Source organism: Lycium barbarum, chromosome 4, assembly GCF_019175385.1.
Source record: "Lycium barbarum isolate Lr01 chromosome 4, ASM1917538v2, whole genome shotgun sequence".
NCBI lineage: Eukaryota > Viridiplantae > Streptophyta > Magnoliopsida > Solanales > Solanaceae > Lycium > Lycium barbarum.
In genome coordinates, this window is record NC_083340.1 from 25103108 (window position 1) to 25121469 (window position 18362).

General features: G+C 38.3%; 1 pseudogene; it reads right to left on the reverse strand.

Moving 5' to 3' along the window:
- Nucleotides 1-1529: 1529 nt before the first annotated feature.
- On the reverse strand, nucleotides 1530-18299 carry LOC132637316 (SNW/SKI-interacting protein A-like; annotated as a pseudogene).
- Nucleotides 18300-18362: the final 63 nt, after the last annotated feature.

The window sequence follows — 18362 nt, forward strand, 5'->3', positions numbered from 1 at the left end:
ACACGTGACCTATACCTTGTCCCAAATGAACACTTTATCTAATTGGAAATTGTACCGATTAAACCCCTTTAAAACTGTCAACCCTAAAAGCAAAGACGCGTGAAGTACATAGCCAAATGACATGGCAAAAGACCAATTAAAAAAAGGCATGTCAGCAAAAAATTAAAAAACAAAAAAAAAACAAAGAAAGAAAAAGCCTGGGTCTTCTTCTTCTTCGGGAGAGATAAACCCACCGTATGACTTCCTACAAAATTTTGGCCCTTCAAACCTATATTTAATATTTAGAGAAGTTGGGGCAGTTTCGAAATACCCAATTATCAAATTGCTAGATCAACCTTGAAGAAGAATCAGTTATGAGATCCCAATTATCAAAATAAGTTTTTTTCAATTCTCAAATTGAGTTGTTGATCTTCCTATAATTTTTTTTTTGGTGTATTTAATTTTGGTTTTGTTCAAGTTAAAATTTGGTTGGAGTGCGGAAATATCTTGAAATTGGACCCATATGGGAAACCCTGTTCAAAATGTCTTTCACTTTATATTTTTGATAATGGTGATGGTGGATTTGGGCGGTGGTTTCCCTGGTTGGCGGATAGTGACCTTTTCTGTGGATCAAAAATGATGGGGACAGTGGCTGTGATGTTGGAGGACAAGGAGATGGTGTTGGAGATAGATCATTGCAATGAAGAGATGATAGAAAAATGGAGATGGTGAAGGAGAAAGGAGATCCAGAAGATAGGAGAAAGGAGAAAGAGGAAGAAAAAATTTCAATAGCACTTCAGGCTCTCAAAGGAGGTGATATTTCAGCTGCTTGTGTCTAATTGACACATTTTAAACTAAATTCAAGTGTCCAATAGGAATAAAGTTTAGTTTAGGTGTCTAAATGAAAAAAAAACGACAAGTTTAAGGGGCTACACATGTATTCAACCAAAAATAAATGAGTGATTATTTACATACATAGACAATATATGGTTTCTAAAGGATATAAAATAGGGTAAACATCACTAATTGTCCCCAAAATACAAAATATTTACCCGCCCACGCCCCCTCCCAGACTATTTTCAATTCTACTTCCACCAGCTGAAAATATTTACCCAACATACCCCTCGGCCAAACTCCTTCCTCTCCGTGATACGATCGCAGTATATTTATATATCACGACGGTATCAGGGAGGACTAAGAGAAGGAATGAAACAGTCCTCCATGATACCATCTCAATATATTTATAGACCATGATGGTACCATGGTCCTAAGGAGTGTCTCGTTGAAGGACTAAAGCAGTCCTTCATGATACCATCACGGTATATGTATATAAGACGATGGTATCATAGAGTTTTTTTTAGGTGTCTATAAGACGATGGTATCATAGAGTTTTTTTAACTAAATTCAAGTGTCCAATAGGAATAAAGTTTAGTTTAGGTGTCTAAATGCTCATGTTCAGGATGTTGTCAACGCCCGTAGTCGAAACAATGAGTTCTAGATGTAGCCTTCTTGCGTGGAACCAACACTAGCCTTCATGAGCAGTGGCAGAGCTACATACCACTACCATTATTTGCCATATTGTTCTTAACCTTGGTCCACAACTTGTCCAAACCAAATGGATCAGCATCCTCAAATTCTACAGGTCTATCTCTTGGACCAGCTCTCTCAGATGTTCCAACAAAATCCTTGTCAGGCTTAAAGATCTTTTTCAGTTTCTGCTCATCAACAGCTCCATACATATCAGAATCAACGTCTTTTTTAGGTATGTAAAGAGTAGATAAAGTAGGCTGAGTAGTAAATAGGCCTTTATCATAGATGTTGTAGGCATCATCAGTACTGGCAAATCCAGAATCCATCCCATTGTCCTAGTTGAACAATCTCTAGTCATACATCAGGACCTCTCCTCTTGATGTAGAAGCCATCCCAAGAGCCACCTTTTCGCTAACATCACGGTTTCTATGAGCCCGTTTGGATTCGCTTAAAAAAAATAATTTAAGCACTTGTGCTTAAAAGCACTTTTTAAAGTGCTTGAGCTGATTTTAAAAATAAGTAGTTACTTGTTTGGATAAAGTATGAGCTTAAAAAAAAAAGCTGTTGGGATATTTGGTAAAAGGTGCTGAAATGGCTGAAGTATCCTTGCTGCCATTAACACTATAAATAAGCTGGTTATTCAAGATTTTTTAATCTAATTGATTCAAATTGTTACACCCCGGAAAAATTTTGCGTTACCAAAAACTGTAGACGACTTAGAATGGGCCAAAGGGCCAATACAGCGCGAACGCGCCCCCAACGTGGCGCGAACGGGCTGAACAAAAATCTGAAAATCAATTTCAGAATGAAGGTTGTGTTATAAGAAGGTAATAATGGCATATATATGACATTTGGAGACCATATGGTGTAAATTAGTTCATAAGTTAATTGACGAAAAGCCCTCGTTGCTGCAAGCTAAGTGGGGCCCACATGTCAAAGTTTTATAAAGGACATATGAAGATACATACGAGTAGTATATGGAAAGTTGAGCAAGTCCTAAGAAGGACCCATAAGCCAAAAATGGGCATAAGCCCTCCAAAAGGACGATTTAAGGAAACGTTTTCGGATGATCTGACTTGAAAGGGAAAAAAAGGCATTATAAGTTTGGAATTTGGGAAAACCACCAGAAATAAAAGTTGTAGATAATTGAAAGAGATTTCTAACCATAGGTCGTGGGCCCTCATACGATATCGGGATCAAGAGTTATGACCGTTTTACTGAACGAACATCCAGTCCGAAAATTTAACCCTGCGCGAACGCGCCCAAAGGGGACGCGAACGCGCAGAAGGAGTTTATATTACCCTACGCGATCGCGCCAGAAGGCAACGCGAACGCGCTGAGCATTTTTCCAGTAGTTTCTGGCAGCTTCTAAACATCATAAAAAGGGGAAAACCCCTCTCATTTTCAGTTGAACCCACGAAAAACACACCCCAAAACTCTCCAAAAATATGGAGAGTTCTCCCCAACTCCCCAAACCAAATTTTGCCCAAACCAGGTATAAAATTCCAAATTTCAGTCCGAGTAGCGTACAATTATTGGTGCAGAATCATATAACAGTGTGTGGTGGCCTAAATTTAGCGTGGAAAAGTGGAGATTAAGCAATATTAAAGGGAGAAAGGTATGAATCTCTTTCTATTTGTGCTAATACCGGTTTATTTACGAAGAATACGCGATTAAATAATTGTATACTGAGTTAATTAGTTATGAAAGTTGGAAAACAGCGTGTGGGCTGTTTTATGAGATATTTTGGAGTTGGGAACATTATATTTGATGTTGGTATTGTTGATGTTGTTGTTGGCTGCTGAATTAAAAATTTGGGCTAGGCATATAAACAGGGGAGATGCTGCCCGATTTTCGGCAGAATATAAAATAGTATAATTTGAATTATGGCACAAGTGTACGATGAAAAGGCTAACATTAGTGTGAATTATCTTAAATGTAGACTTACAAGCTCGGACACATAAGCGTAGCTAATAGGACGTGGAACAGGTATGTTAAGGCTCGTCCCTTTCTTTCAAAGGCATGATTCCTAACGTTATGAATTTATAGATGTTCCATATTTTCCTTGTCTTTAAAGGTTAGAAGTCTATGGTCCCAAGGCAATGATTATTTTTCCGATAACCCATCAATGTTTTCAAAAATGTTCGTATTTTTTTCAAAACAAAAGGTTTATGGTTTTGTAAGCTTTTATGACAATGACGATGGATATGTTTTATAATGACAATGATGAAGTCAAAAATGAGAAAATGTCTACGATAGATACGTTGACGATATGTTCCTACCATGAATATGACAATATGAGGTTTATGATTTTATTATATGTTTTCTCTTAACGCTACTCTTTATTGATAGCCTCGCCTTATAATTTTAGTTCCTTCAAGGTGAGACATGGCGATTATGATTATTCCATAATATAATCGGAGGTTACCGACCTTACGTCACCCCGATGGACTTATAGCATTTCTTGGGCTCTCCTGCATGCTGCTCACATGATATATGTATATGTATATGGGAAAAAGGGCCAGAGCGCTATAGACGCTGACATATGTACATGATACACGTATATGTAAATGGGAAAAAGGGGCCAGAGCGCTATAAACGCTGATATATGAACATGATACATGTATATGTATATGGGGTAAGGGGAAAGGTAAGGCGCTATAGACGCACAGCCACCTGATCAGTTGGAGTATGATACATGATATCGTCCCGGACGCGGGATATATGGGCGAGCCAACGTATTTCAGCGCTATGACATGATATGATATGAAATGATATGATATGGTATGATATGATATGACCAGATAAGTATGCATGGCATCCGCCTAAGCGGCACTCATATGTACAGGTTACTCTTTTATCTTATGACATGTTCTATGTTCCATACAGTTATTATTCATGCCTCACATACTCAGTACATTGCTCGTACTGACCCTCTCTTTCTTCGGGGGCTGCGTTTCATGCCGCGCAGGTACACCCAGAAGAGTTGAAGCTAATATAGGAGATATTCCAGCAGAGTTGGCAAGCTCCACTTGATCCTGGAGTGCTACCGAGTCAGAGTACATGTGCTACGATGTCTGATAAATGTTAGAGACTTTGCAGACAGAGTCGTGGGTATAGGATGTCGGTATTGTGAGCGGCTCCACTAGCCTATGTGTCATTTTATGTGATGTTATACAATCCATATGATCACAGATTATATTGATTGAGTACGATGAAAAAAAAAATTTGAAAGCTTTACTATGTTTTCCACTCCTTATTAATGCAAGAGTCTAAGGAAATTAAGTACGTAATAAGAGTCAGCGGGTTCGCTCGGCTCCGAGTATGGGGTCGGGTGCCCATCACACCCTAGTAAAGTCAGGGTGTGACACAAATAAAGATTGATTTACATTTCAATTCACTTGTAGTTTTATATTGATAAAAATATTGCAACAGTAATTAAATTAACAGTAAGATTGTTGTATCAAATAAATTAAAGATGGTAGAACCTATGAGTTCACCCTTTTAGTGTTCACCACCTGAGAGATCACCAGAATAGTCTAAGGGACCTGGTCCCTAAGCTGTTTCCACAAATAATGGCGGAAAGTAAATAAAATAAGATATTTACGTGGAAACTCCTGCTCAAGGGATTACAAACCACGACCTACCCTGGTAGGATTTCCAATTTCACTAAACTAAGCAATGTTCAGATTACAACCTATTGCAACCTAGGAATCAAACTCTTAATTCCTCTCCCTTACAAATACTCTACTGTAAGCAACTCTCGACTACCTCTAGCCAAGTAAACTAATACACCTTGCCTTTACTTAGACAAGTGTACCACTCAAAAGGTTAAGTGAGTGAACAACCCGCAAACACCTTCTGAGAGTTTTAATCAATACACCTAGACTAACTCTAGCCTAGTGTACCTCTCGAAACTTGTAAAGATAACCTTCTTACAAGAAATCCCCTTGGAATTCAAGCACCTACAAACAGCTTCTCAAAAGAAAAGAGTAGGTTTACGATTTATAGAACAAAGAAACAAAGACTCAACAACCTAAGGACTTAAAGCATCTTCAGTTCAGGGATCTGGTCCTTTGGCTTGTTGAGGCTTGTTCTTGAGAGCACCTTGATAGGGATGGCGGCTGCACTTGAGAAAAATATATCTTTTTGATTTGCAAGTGTTAGGTCAAACTAATCCAAATATGTTGTATATATATGAGACCAAAGTAGAGAGCATGTGAGAAACATGTGACCATGAATGGTGACTTTCCAAGGACTAGTAGCTCCTAGCACACATACAGCTGGGCTGCTGCAGCTTTGCAGAACCATGCAACAGCTTTACCAGCTGTCATGTTTCGTATAGTGCTCAGGGGACCTTATCAAGGACCTGGTCCTTGGTGTTTTTGTCAAATCATCAAAATTATAACATCTCATAACTTATCAATTTTCCCCTTTTTGATGATGAAAAACTTGTAATGAAGTTCCCCCTGAGGGCATGGCCATTAACAACAAGTGCGCTCCAATTTGATCGTATCCCCATTTCATTTTACACCTGTGCAATATTCAACTGGCTTGTATCCAGGAATCCCCCTTAAGGACCTAAGGACATCTCCCTCATCATCACACCAGGTTGACAACGCACAACTCTTCCCACAACACAACCAAACAACAACCTACACACAGCAGCCACACAACACAAACAACAATTTATTCGGGACCTCCCCTGAGATTGTGGTCCGTTAACATCAATACCAATTCCAATTTTCCCCTTTTGGCATCATTAAAAAGAGATAAAAGATTAACATAAGCCAGAAGAAGTTTAGAGTCATTAACTCAGACCACTTGGGAAACTTAGAAGGAATAGTGATAGAACAACCAGAACAAAAGAAGGAAAAAAAACATGTACACAAAACAGAGCAATTTTCATTGAAGAGTAGCAGTCAGTTGAAGCATAAACATAAAAAATAAAGTTGCCATAGGGCCATAGTCATTAAGCCAAAAAGAGATTTTACAGAATTAAGACCAAGGTTAGGCAAGGGGACCAAAAAAAATATAAAAAGGAGATGGATCATGTGTTTGCAGTTTTGATAGGGTTGAAAAGCTTTGAGCATCATATCCAGCCTGACATCAGTAGCTCTGTGATTTTCCAAGATCTGCTCCTGAAGTCGTCCAACTTTCAGCTGGAGATTTTCATTTTCACCTCTTAACTTGGCAACCTCCAACCTAGCGTTTTCTACATTTAATAGGGCATTTTCAACCTGCAACCTCTCTATATCAGCTAACATTTTCTCGTTTGCCTCAATGAGACTTGAGATGGTAGAGGTGCTCTCTATCCCCCTTTCATTCGTACAATGCCACATTCTTCTAGTGTGCTCAAAGCGAACATCTGTTTCCTTATTCCTTTAGTGGCTTTCCCAGTAACAACCTTGAAGTGATCAAAAACTTTTGTCAGGAGAAAACCATGAGGCAGACCATGCTTTCCATCTTTTGTATTTACGACTTTAATCATATGCTCAATCATGATGGAGGGTAGACTGACTAAGTGTCCTTCATCCAAGATCTCCATCAGGAACAGATCCCTCTTACATGCAACACACCTTTTCTCAGCTCTGGGCAATACCACCTTATTGACCAACTAAAAAAGAAGTTAATATTGTGGCTTGAGTGGTCCCTGTAGTGAAGATTTCCAGTGTTAAGCTTTTAAGATTTCCATCAATTCATTCAATCCCCGATGTCCAATTATTTCAGGATCAAGCACTCTTCCAAGTAGCACCTTTTGTCCTTTCAGATTCTTGATTCTCAAAATATCTTCGTTGTTCTTGAGTGGTCCCTGTAGTGAAGGACCGGGTTCCTTCCTGACTACCACCTTTTCCCTTTTGGATGGACCTGTTACCTCAATTTCAACGTTCTTCCTTTTCTTAGGAGATTTAGAGATTTTCTGAGATTTGTGTAGTTCAGCAGTATCTTTCTCACTTCTCACTTTCACCTTCTTTTTCGAGCTTTTTCTTTCTCGGTGAGACTCTTCTTATTTCTTTCCTTGGCCATCAACCACATTCACCACCTCTTTTTTGTCTCTTGGCCTGACGACTCTTCTTCCACTCTTTGGACTCTTTTCTTTGTCAGACTTAGAAGTGGAGTCCAGTTGTGTTTGAGTTCTGAGTTTGATAGTGAAGGGTTTCTTGCTAGGCTGGGATACCACTTTCTTTTTGGCAATGTGCTTACTTTTGGTAATGTTTCCTTTCCCAGATGATTTTGAAGCACCAGATTCCCTTCCTGAGCATCCTTCCAGAGATACACAAATGGAGGACAGTGGTACAATGTCCAAACAATGTTCCTCGGGACCAGGTACGATATTCACATACTCTGTTTCACCACTGTTTCTCTGTTCTACTTCATTTTCTATCACTTTTTCTTAATCTCTCCAGGTTTCTCTTGAGCATCCAAACTTACTTTTTCAGATCCCCTTTCAGTCATTTCTTTCTCAGCAATATCACTTACAATATTTCGTAAAATGTCATCAAGGTTATCACCAGCATTATCTAAACAAACATCCACATTTTCACTTCTTACTTTAGCAATATCACTATCCTCATTTACCGCTATATCTTCTGCACTTTTACTAGGCCTTTTCACTATCTCACTTTTATTTGCCGCATTACCTGACATCGCCTTTCCTCTTTCAACCACGATATCTAAGATAATATTCCTTGCAGACAGCTCCACCTCTTTTTCACGAGTACCAGTCACAATATCGACATTTTCAGAACTTTTTACTTCTTCTGTACTGGTTAAGGGGTTGGAATTTCCTGATTTTTGAGGATGTTCTTCTAGAACACTTTCCTCATTCACATGCATCACCTCTACTAGCCTATAGATTTCAGCACCGTTGTTTTGACTTGACACCTCTATTCCGTCATCATTGTCAACTGTTTCTTCCGTAAGACCAAAGAGTTAGGAGGTAGTAACGGCTTTAGCACTGATGTCAGAGTCGGGGTTGTCAGAAAAAGAGAGTTTTGTAGATTCAGAGATGAAATCTTTTGATTCTTGTTTCTCTTGAGTTTTAAAGGGACCAGGAACGACCGGTTTAGGTGAAGGCACATTAGGTTTTTGGATAGTAGAAATGTGATCTTTTTGAGAAAGAGAGAATGATAGTGGGTCTGCTAGAATGGGTTCTTTGGGAGGTGAGAGAGTGGGGTTGATTTCCGTTCCATCAGAGAAGGGGGACTCACGATTTGACATGGTCTATTTTGAGCGAAGAGATTGAGTGCAAGGGTTGAGAGATTATGTGAGAGAGGAAGGAGGAGTGTAAAAATGCTTAGATGGGAGGAAGGAACCGATTTCCATTGGTTTGATCAAAGGTTTTTACAATCGGATCGGTTCAAAGAAAGAGACGTTTGGCTTAAAAGAAGCGGGAACTAATAAAGACATGCCACTTAGACAAAATTAAAAATATGTAATGCTTGAAAGGACTACTAACCTGAGTCATAGGGACCTGGTCCCTTGACCTTTATGAGGACAGCTTAGACAAGAGCTCTGAAGAGCGTAATGTCTCCTATGTTAGGTTGTTCTGGAATTGCCATGTGAGCATACTTCTTTTCTCAACGAGCTATTTATAGAGGGGTCCGGAACCAAAATGCCCAAAAAAAAAAAAACATTTTGAACCAAAATACCCAAAAAAAAAAAAGTTACAAAGTACCCATAGCGCAGTAAAATACTGCGCTATAGCACTAACGGAGACGGAGCCGTTAAGTGCTATAGCGCAGTATTTTACTGCGTTATAGAAAAAAAATATTTTTTTTGGTACTTCTATAACGCAGTAAAATACTGCGTTATAGAAGTACCAAAAATTTTTTTTCTTTCTATAATGCAATAAAATACTGCGTTATAGAAGTACCAAATTTTTTTTTTTTTTGTATAACGCAGTAAAATACTGTGTTATATAAACAGTACAAAAAAAAAAATTGGCCAACTTTATTTTTTGCAACACTTAGTGTTATTTTCCATACTTTGACCAATGATTAGTCGTGTGTCAAGACTCCGAAACGTCAATATTTTATATAGAACCTGATATTTTGTTCTGCGTACAATAATGTAGGTCCAATACATCAAGGATACGTAGACGTTCGGATCGTCATTTTAGGGGTTGAAAAGGTGCCTGAAGTAAGTTTTGTTTGAAAAAACTTACTGTTTTTTTCATACTTTGACCAATGATTAGTCGTGTGTCAAGACTCCGAAACGTCAATATTTTATATAGAACCTGATATTTTTTTTCTGCGTACAATAATGTAGGCCCAATACATCAAGGATACGTAGACGTTCGGATCGTCATTTTAGGGGTTGAAAAGGTGCCCGAAGTAAGTTTTGTTTGATAAAACTTAGTGTTTGACTGTAAGGTTAGTTTAGTCAACTTTATGTGTCGAGAAAATTAGTCAGCTTTATTTTCAAAAATTGAAACCGTAGAAGTGAAATTGACATTCACAGCTATATTACCCCAGGATTTTTACGTTGAAATTTATTGCGTATCACCATCTTATAAGTAAATAAAACTGAAAAATTCATGCCAATTTGGGGGAAAATCGAAATTGAATGGGATAAAAGGCATTTTTTTTTAAAATCGGCTCGGCCAAACCACCTTATGGCTGTTTGCCCGCATAGATCTCGAAAAAATACGCAAGTTAAAAAAAAACGCATAAAACGGACGTCCGAGCGCAAAGTTATGACCATCTAAAGTTTGACGACTTTACAACTAGTTTTTATCCCTATATTTTTTAGAATTATATTTATATTCAAAATAAAGTTATGTCTTGATTAAAAAATAACACGCTTAAATCAAAATCTTAAAAAATAAAACACCCTAAAGTTTCCAAACAAAACTTACTTCGGGTACCTTTTCAACCCCTAAAATGACTATCCGAACGTCTACGTATCCTTGATGTATTGAGCCTACATTATTGTACGCAGAAAAAAATATCAGGTTCTATATAAAATATTGACGTTTCGGAGTCTTGACACACGACTAATCATTGGTCAAAGTATGGAAAAAACACTAAGTTTTTTCAAACAAAACTTACTTCAGGCACCTTTTCAACCCCTAAAATACCGATCCGAACGTCTACGTATCCTTGATGTATTGGACCTACATTATTGTGAGGAGCTTTTGATGTTCAACGTGCTTGCCTTGAGTAGTGAGCCACTTTATCAAGCTGAAATGATAGCTTAGGAACCTCAGGTCTTATGAACTAAAGGGACCAGGTTCTTTTGTATCCTTGGACACTTGGTTGTACCTTCTTCCTTTGCTATCCCATGCTTGAATTTTTATCTTAGCCTTACGTCCTATCCTCCTCTGATTTTGTGATCTTCGTTCCTTTTTAGAATACTTTATTAAAAAGTCCAATGAGGAGTTCTTCATTCCCTTAGAGTTGAGCTCTTTTCAAGTCTTTTTCACGATCATTGAGACAGAAGAATTCACACTCACATTTCTTCAGACAATTCAGCTTGGACCTTTTTGCACTTAGCCAACTCACGGTGAATCCTTAGGAACAGGATCTCAACCACATATTCATTTAGCATAGGCCTAACGAAAATACCACCTATCATCATGTCTTGGCGGATCTTCATGAGTCTTATCTTTCTTTTCCCAAAAGGAGACAGTGAAGAGTTCTAGAGACACAGCACACACAGATTGCCCTTGTCTTATCTTTATCACACCACTTATTGTCATTTATTGTTGATCTCATATGAACCTGGTCCTCCAGAATTTTTGATTTTTTCATTTATCATTGATAGGGACCACACATATGTTTGTTGACAGTATAAGATTAACCATAATGAACTCCCCATAGCTGATCTATCTTAGTATACTTGCAATTCAACCCTTCAGCATATTATGCACATTTAAATTCATGAGAGAGTGTCTTGCCGACTTTTGTTCACATAAAGAGTGCATAATCTCTTCATGCTATCACCTAACACACTCCCACCTGCAAGGCTTTGAGTGAGAGAAGATTAACCATTTCTTCAATTTTGCGCTCAGAGCAGTCATATTTACCAACACTTTGTTGACTGCTCCTTTCTCACTCCAGACCATTTCTCCAATTACTTACAGAACTTAAGAACCCAAATTAGCTTGGGTCCCAAGTGATGAAAGAATGGATAAACTAGATGTCTTCTTGTCCATGCAAGTAACAAGCTCTTCTTTGTTTTAAGACTAGGTCCTTCACATCTTGGTTTGTTTTCAACATTCTCTCTGTTTCTCTGTGATGACTGACCTTTGTCTTTACTCAAGACCTCAGAATGACCAGCATGATCATTATGAGTCCAACGCCATCCTTCAGGTCCAGAGATATATTTCTTTTCCTTATCATTGTCCTCTTCTAATCTTGCCATCAGGACAAAGTTAGAGTTATATCTGAAATTTTCATCATCAGTGTTCATCATGGATGTTTCCCTAGCATCGTTACCATTTTCAGATTCATCAGAGGAATCTTCCCAATCAGCTAAAGATTCCTCAACTAAGGTGTCAGCTTCCGTTCTTGAGTTGAGCTTGTCCTCGGGGACCAGGTACTGCTCTTTTTCTTTTTCGACATTTCTGATGCTGCTTCCTAACTTTGACAAGCCTTTACTGATGTGCGACATTTCAAACTCATATCCACTTGAATCACTTTTCTCTTCTGGTTTAACAACCTTTCTTTTTTTTTCTTCTTTTTCTTCTTTTTCTTCTTTTTCTTCTTCTTCTTCTTCTTCTTCTTCTTCTTCTTCTTCTTCTTCTTCTTCTTCTTCGTTTTTTTTCTTAACTCATAGATCTTGAGGTCATTAATCAGTTCATCGAGTGTCAGTTCTTCCAGATCCATGGATTCAAGAATACTGCACGCTTTCACTTCCCATAAAGTTGGCAGAGCCCTCAACAGTTTGCGAGGTAAGAGATGCTCCTCAATAACTCAATTAAGGGAGAGAAGTTCTTCAATGATGGAGGAGAATCTAGTGTACATATCATGAACAGATTCACTTTCCTTCATTTTGAAAGAATTATACTTTGTGGTAAGTGTCTCAATTTTGAGATGCTTTGTTCCGCTAGATTCTTCATAGACATTTTTTTAGAACATCCTAGATTTCCTTTGGCGTTTTGCAGAAGGCAATGAAATTATACTCTTCTAACCTAAGACTACGAATAAGAATTTTCTTGGCTTTGAGATCCTTTTGAATGGCTTCTTTATCAGTGTCACTGAGTTTCTTCTTTTCTTTTGGATTTGTCTTTTCTTCAGCCTCACAACCCTTGACAAAAACATGAGGACCATCACAAATAATGTGCCACAATTCAGGGTCCTCTGTCAAGATAAAATCCTGCATCCTTGCCTTCCACCATTCATAACATTTTCGGTTGAACCTTGGTGGTCTTGTCATAAATTTTCCTTTCTCCATGTTTGGTGAACTAGCCATGACAAAGGATCATTTCTAGGTATTACCCTTTTAGAAAAAACCCGCTCTGATACCAATTGATAGAACCTATGAGTTCACCCTTTTAGTATTCACCACCTGAGAGATCACCGGAACAGTCTAAGGGACCTGGTCCCTAAGCTGTTTCCACATATAATGACAGAAAGTAAATAAAACAAGATATTTACGTGAAAAACTCCTTGCTCCAGGGATTAAAAACCACGACCTACCGTAGTAGGATTTCCAACTTCACTAAACTGAGCAATGTTCAGATTACAACCTATTGCAACTTAGGAATCAAACTCTTAATTCCTCTCCCTTACAAATGCTCTATTGTAAGCAACTCTCGACTTCCTCTAGCCAAGTAAACTAATACACATTGCCTTTACTTAGACAAATGTACCACTCAAAAGGTTAAGTGGGTGAACAGCCCGCAAGCACCTTCTGAGAATTTTAACCAATACACCTAGACTAACTCTAGCCTAGTGTACCTCTCGAAACTTGTAAAGATAACCTTCTTACAAGCAATCCCCTTGGAATTCAAGCATCTACAAACAACTTCTCAAAAGAAAAGAGTAGGTTTAAAATTTATACAACAAAGAAACAAAGACTCAACAACCTAAGGACTTAAAGCATCTTTAGTTCAGGGATCTGGTCCTTTGGTTTGTCGAGGCTTGTTCTTGAGAGCACCTTGATAGGGCTGGCGGCTGCACTTGAGAAAAATATATCTTTTTGATTTGCAAGTGTTAGGTCAAACTAATCCCAACATGTTGTACATATATGAGACCAAAGTAGAGAGCATGTGAGAAACATGTGACCATGGATGGTGACTTTCCAAGGACTAGTAGCTCCTAGCACACATACAGCTGTGCTGCTGCAGCTTTGCAGAACCTTGCAACAGCTTTACCAGCTGTCATGTTTCGTATAGTGCTCAGGGGACCTTATCAAAGACCTAGTCTTGGTGAGTTTGTCAAATCATCAAAACTACAACATCTCATAACTCATCAAAAGAAAAAAGAAAGAAATCTGAATAAGAAAATCGCAGAACTCAAAACAAATACATTTGCAACAGGTAAAAGAAAGAAGATTCTAAACAAATGCCAAAAAGAAAAAGAAAGCAACAGAGAGTTGAGGGAAACAACATGAATGTCAAAACTATGGCTCCAAAATCTTGAAACACATAATGGTATCAACAGAAAAGAAAGAGCTGGAAAAATAAATAAACGTCCAAATAAAACAAATATAGAAAATCAAATCAACAAGGTGAGGGAAATTTGCAGAAAAAGGATGGAGAATAGAAAAGGTGTGAACTGAGGAAAGGATTATAAAAAAGGCGTGTAGGGGTTTTGTTTTACAAGATACCTTGGGAATTATAAAAACTATATGGGATAAGAAAATAAAATTGTAAGTCAAACTAGAGTGCTTTTAAGCCAAAAAGCCATGAGTTGGGTTGTCCAACTTATGACTTTTGGCTTATTTTGGCTTAAAAGCCCAACACCTAAATAAGCTAAAAATGGCTTAAAAACTGGTCAAACCAGCTTTTAAGCCAATCCAAACAGCCTCTATCTCCGGTGATCTTTCTCTTCTTACCACCCATTGTTGTAGTATCTTTTGCCTCTTTCAATCTCCTCTCCCGACGTCGCTCCTGCGTATCTTCTCTCTCTGTAATCGACACTAATACTCCATACTGCTCATATCATTCACGGGACCTGCAGCTCTCTCAAATCTTGCCTTACGGGCCAACTTCTGAATTTCCATCTCTTTCAGCATCATCTCTTTCTGAAGCTTTGATCGCATTGCAACTGCTACTCTGGCTTTCTCTTCTGCAACATATAGTGCCTCCGAAAGTTTTGCCAAATTATCATTGACTTGGACCTCCTGAAGTCCTTTGCCATCAGCAGAAAGACACCTATCGAGTGGGATTGTATAACCTTTAGGGTTCTTCCAGCTTGATATACAAGGCGGAATCTTCTAATCCTGTTTGTCTTTCACTGTAACAGGACGAGGAGGAGAATGCATAAGGGGCACAGGTGGTGAACTAGAGGCCCTAGGGACCTTCTTGTGCTTGAACTTGGGTGGCTCAATAGGGTCCACCAACATGTCCACCATTCTAATAATCCTCTGTTTTGCACCTGAATTAAATGATGTCGACTACTGGGAAGGCTTGTACTTAATGAACTTGAAGTCTTGAGATTGTGTAGGAACTTTTGTGGGCTGTGCTGTTGCACTGATCCACCAAACATTTATAATCTTCTCAGGGAAAGCCTTGGTCTCCTCAATTATTTTCTCCTTCTCTCTTCCACATCCACAATCAAGTCTTCTTGATGTTCCTCATCCCTCGGGACAAGATCCTTGTACTGACAATAAACGATTTTCTCAGCGTTCTTACCCTACCTCACAATTGCATCATATCTGTCACGACCCGACTAGGGGCCATGACTGGTTTCTATGCAGGTGTGGCTGCAGAAAATGCATGAATTGCCTGCAGGAAATTTTCCAGAAAACTGACGGAAAATCGACGCAGTCCGTCAGTTTTCTGGAAATTAATTTTGGAAATTTTCCAGAAAACCGACTCAGTTCGTCGGTTTTCGAGCTAACCACCGAGCAGCGCTCATTCTATTACTCATCATACTCATTATGCACTTCTTTAATAATCATGTGCTCATAATCATAAGAAAACCATTTTTCATTTGGAAACATAATTACTTTTATATACATAAGCCCTTCGGCTATCAAAATAATATATATATATATATATATATATATATATATATATATATATATATATATATATATATATATATAATAGTAACATCGTGAGACCATACTACCCACACATGTGTATCTACGAGCCTCTGCTAGAGTACTAGATATATGGACGGGACAGGACCCCGTCGTGCCCAAAATACGTATATATACACAAAAGAATAAACCAAATAGCACCTCCGGAATAATGGAGTGCTCCTGTAGATCTGCTGATGACTTCTACGAGTCTGGATCACCTTCTTGTCTACCTGTGGGCATGAACACAACGTCCAAAGAAAACGGACGTCAGTACGAACATTGTACTGAGTATGTAAGGCATCAACAATAACAATACATTAATGAAATAAGGAAGCATCAAATAAGGAGCAACCAGTAACTGACCATCAACTATAAAAGAAATTATGCATGCTGGCTTACTTCATAATCATCATCATATCATGTATGCATATATGTATAAGTTGCTCGACCATATAGGTACGGTGTGATAATCATTAGACCGCGTCCAGGCCTTCCGCGTCTGGGGTACCATATCATGCTGCCCACTAGTGGTGTCTGCCCATGTCATCTAGACATGGTGTATACGCTGCCCGCCTTAGCGGTGTCTGCCCGGCCATATAGGCACGGTGTAATAACATCATTATATACTTATCATCAATCATGCATAAAACTCAAGACAAACTATACATCTGTCGGGGTGACGTAAGGTTGTGAACCCCCGATTCCATTATGGAGTATTTATAAGCATTCTGCCTCACCTTGAAGGAATTAGCATATAAGGTGAGTGTATTCAATGAACAACACCAATGGATCATAATATGGATCGTTAGCCTTGTAGAATCATAATATTATAGGCCTTAGAATATTTAGACTTAGACTCATCATCATTATTATTGCACTCGTAACATATCTCTTATCTTGCCCATATGGCTATTCATAAACATAGACTCTTAGTTTTCCGGAAGGTAGGAAAATCATGAAGATATAGAGAATATTGTATCATAAGATTCATGCCTTAGAAAGAAGGGACTAGCCTTACATACCTTTTCCTTTAGCTATTCTACCGCTTGATCGTTCTCCTCCAATATTCATGTTTCTACCTTCAAGAGAGTTCATATTCATATTAGATGATCGATAACATAAGCGTGTTTGAACTAAAGCTAGAGAAAATTGAACAACGTCTCCTTTATTTATATTACTTTCTCCATATCATATATCAACTCCCAAACGTCAATAATAACATTCATAGTATCATCATCAATAACTTTTATCAAATTCATCATTATCCAATCCCCACAATTTCCTCTCAAGGTCATCCATAATCATGATCATAGCACAACATTACATTCATTCTCATCTAATGTTTCTATCATGCTCTTAACATCATTCATAACGTGATTACAATCACAACATAGCAATATTCATGATTCACTCCAAACTATTACCCAAAAATGACACTATTCCTACTTTTATGACCCATTTCCTATACGGATTCCACAATCCAAGTGTTTCAACTTTTCAACACCTTAAATAACATGTAAATACCATAAAACTTACCTTTGATAGTGTGGAAATGAGCTTTAAGTGGAAATACTTCACTTGAGCAAAACCCTAGTTCCACTTCTCATGGAATTTCTTGACTTGGATGAACTTTAATGTGTTCCTCACACTTAGTTTTGTTGGTTTGATGAAGTTGATCATCAATTTCTCTTGAGTTCTTGTATATGAAGTGTGTGGAAGGTTCTAGAGAACTCTTGAGTTGTGGAGAATGAAAATGAAATGAATATAATGATCTTGGGTCTCTTATTTAAAAACTTAAAAGCTGTCCCGACGTAATTATACGGACACTTATACGGTCCGTATAAACTTATACGGTCCGTATAAGTGACCGTGAAATTTGCTTCAACAACCATCCCTTTCTGTGTCAATTATATGGCACATTATACGGTCCGTATAAGTGACCGTGAAATCACCCCATCAACAACTCAATTTGTGACCATTATACGGTCCGTATAATTTTATACGAGTCCGTATAAGTGACCGTATAATCCCATCAGTGAGGGACCTTCACTGTGACGATCCTACGGACCGTATAACATTATACGGACCGTATGATTGGTCGTATAATCCATCTCATTTCTGATTTTGTTCTCGTCACTTCGTTTGACCTCCAATCCTTATGGGACCTTCTCGATACTTGTTTCACACCTCGTTAACCATCTAAGGGACATTATAATTCTTCCCTAAAACATTATTAAGCTATCATTAGTCCGATGCTCGTAAATTGACACACAACATGTACCTTGTTTTCCTTAACAACTTTCGTCTCCTACCTCGAATGTCTTTGGAATCTCATTTAGAATCATCAAATGTTATTTCTTACTTACTAAGACATCGTATACGTCGTGCCCTTCGTTAGTCTACTCACTGTACGCTAGCGAAAAATTTCCGGGGTGTAACAATATCTCACTTTACCGTGCTCGTCCATAGTAATGCAAAGTCTTGCCCCCATCTTTCTTTCTGCCCATATTGAGAGGATACTGTGCATAATGGATTTCAGGGAATGCTCCTCCATCCCCAAATTCAGCAAGCCGTCTTGTTGATGGTGTCATATGAGAAGAGAAGATGTTGGGCATGAATTGGTATGTTTGGATTTATATAACTTTCCCAGTAAC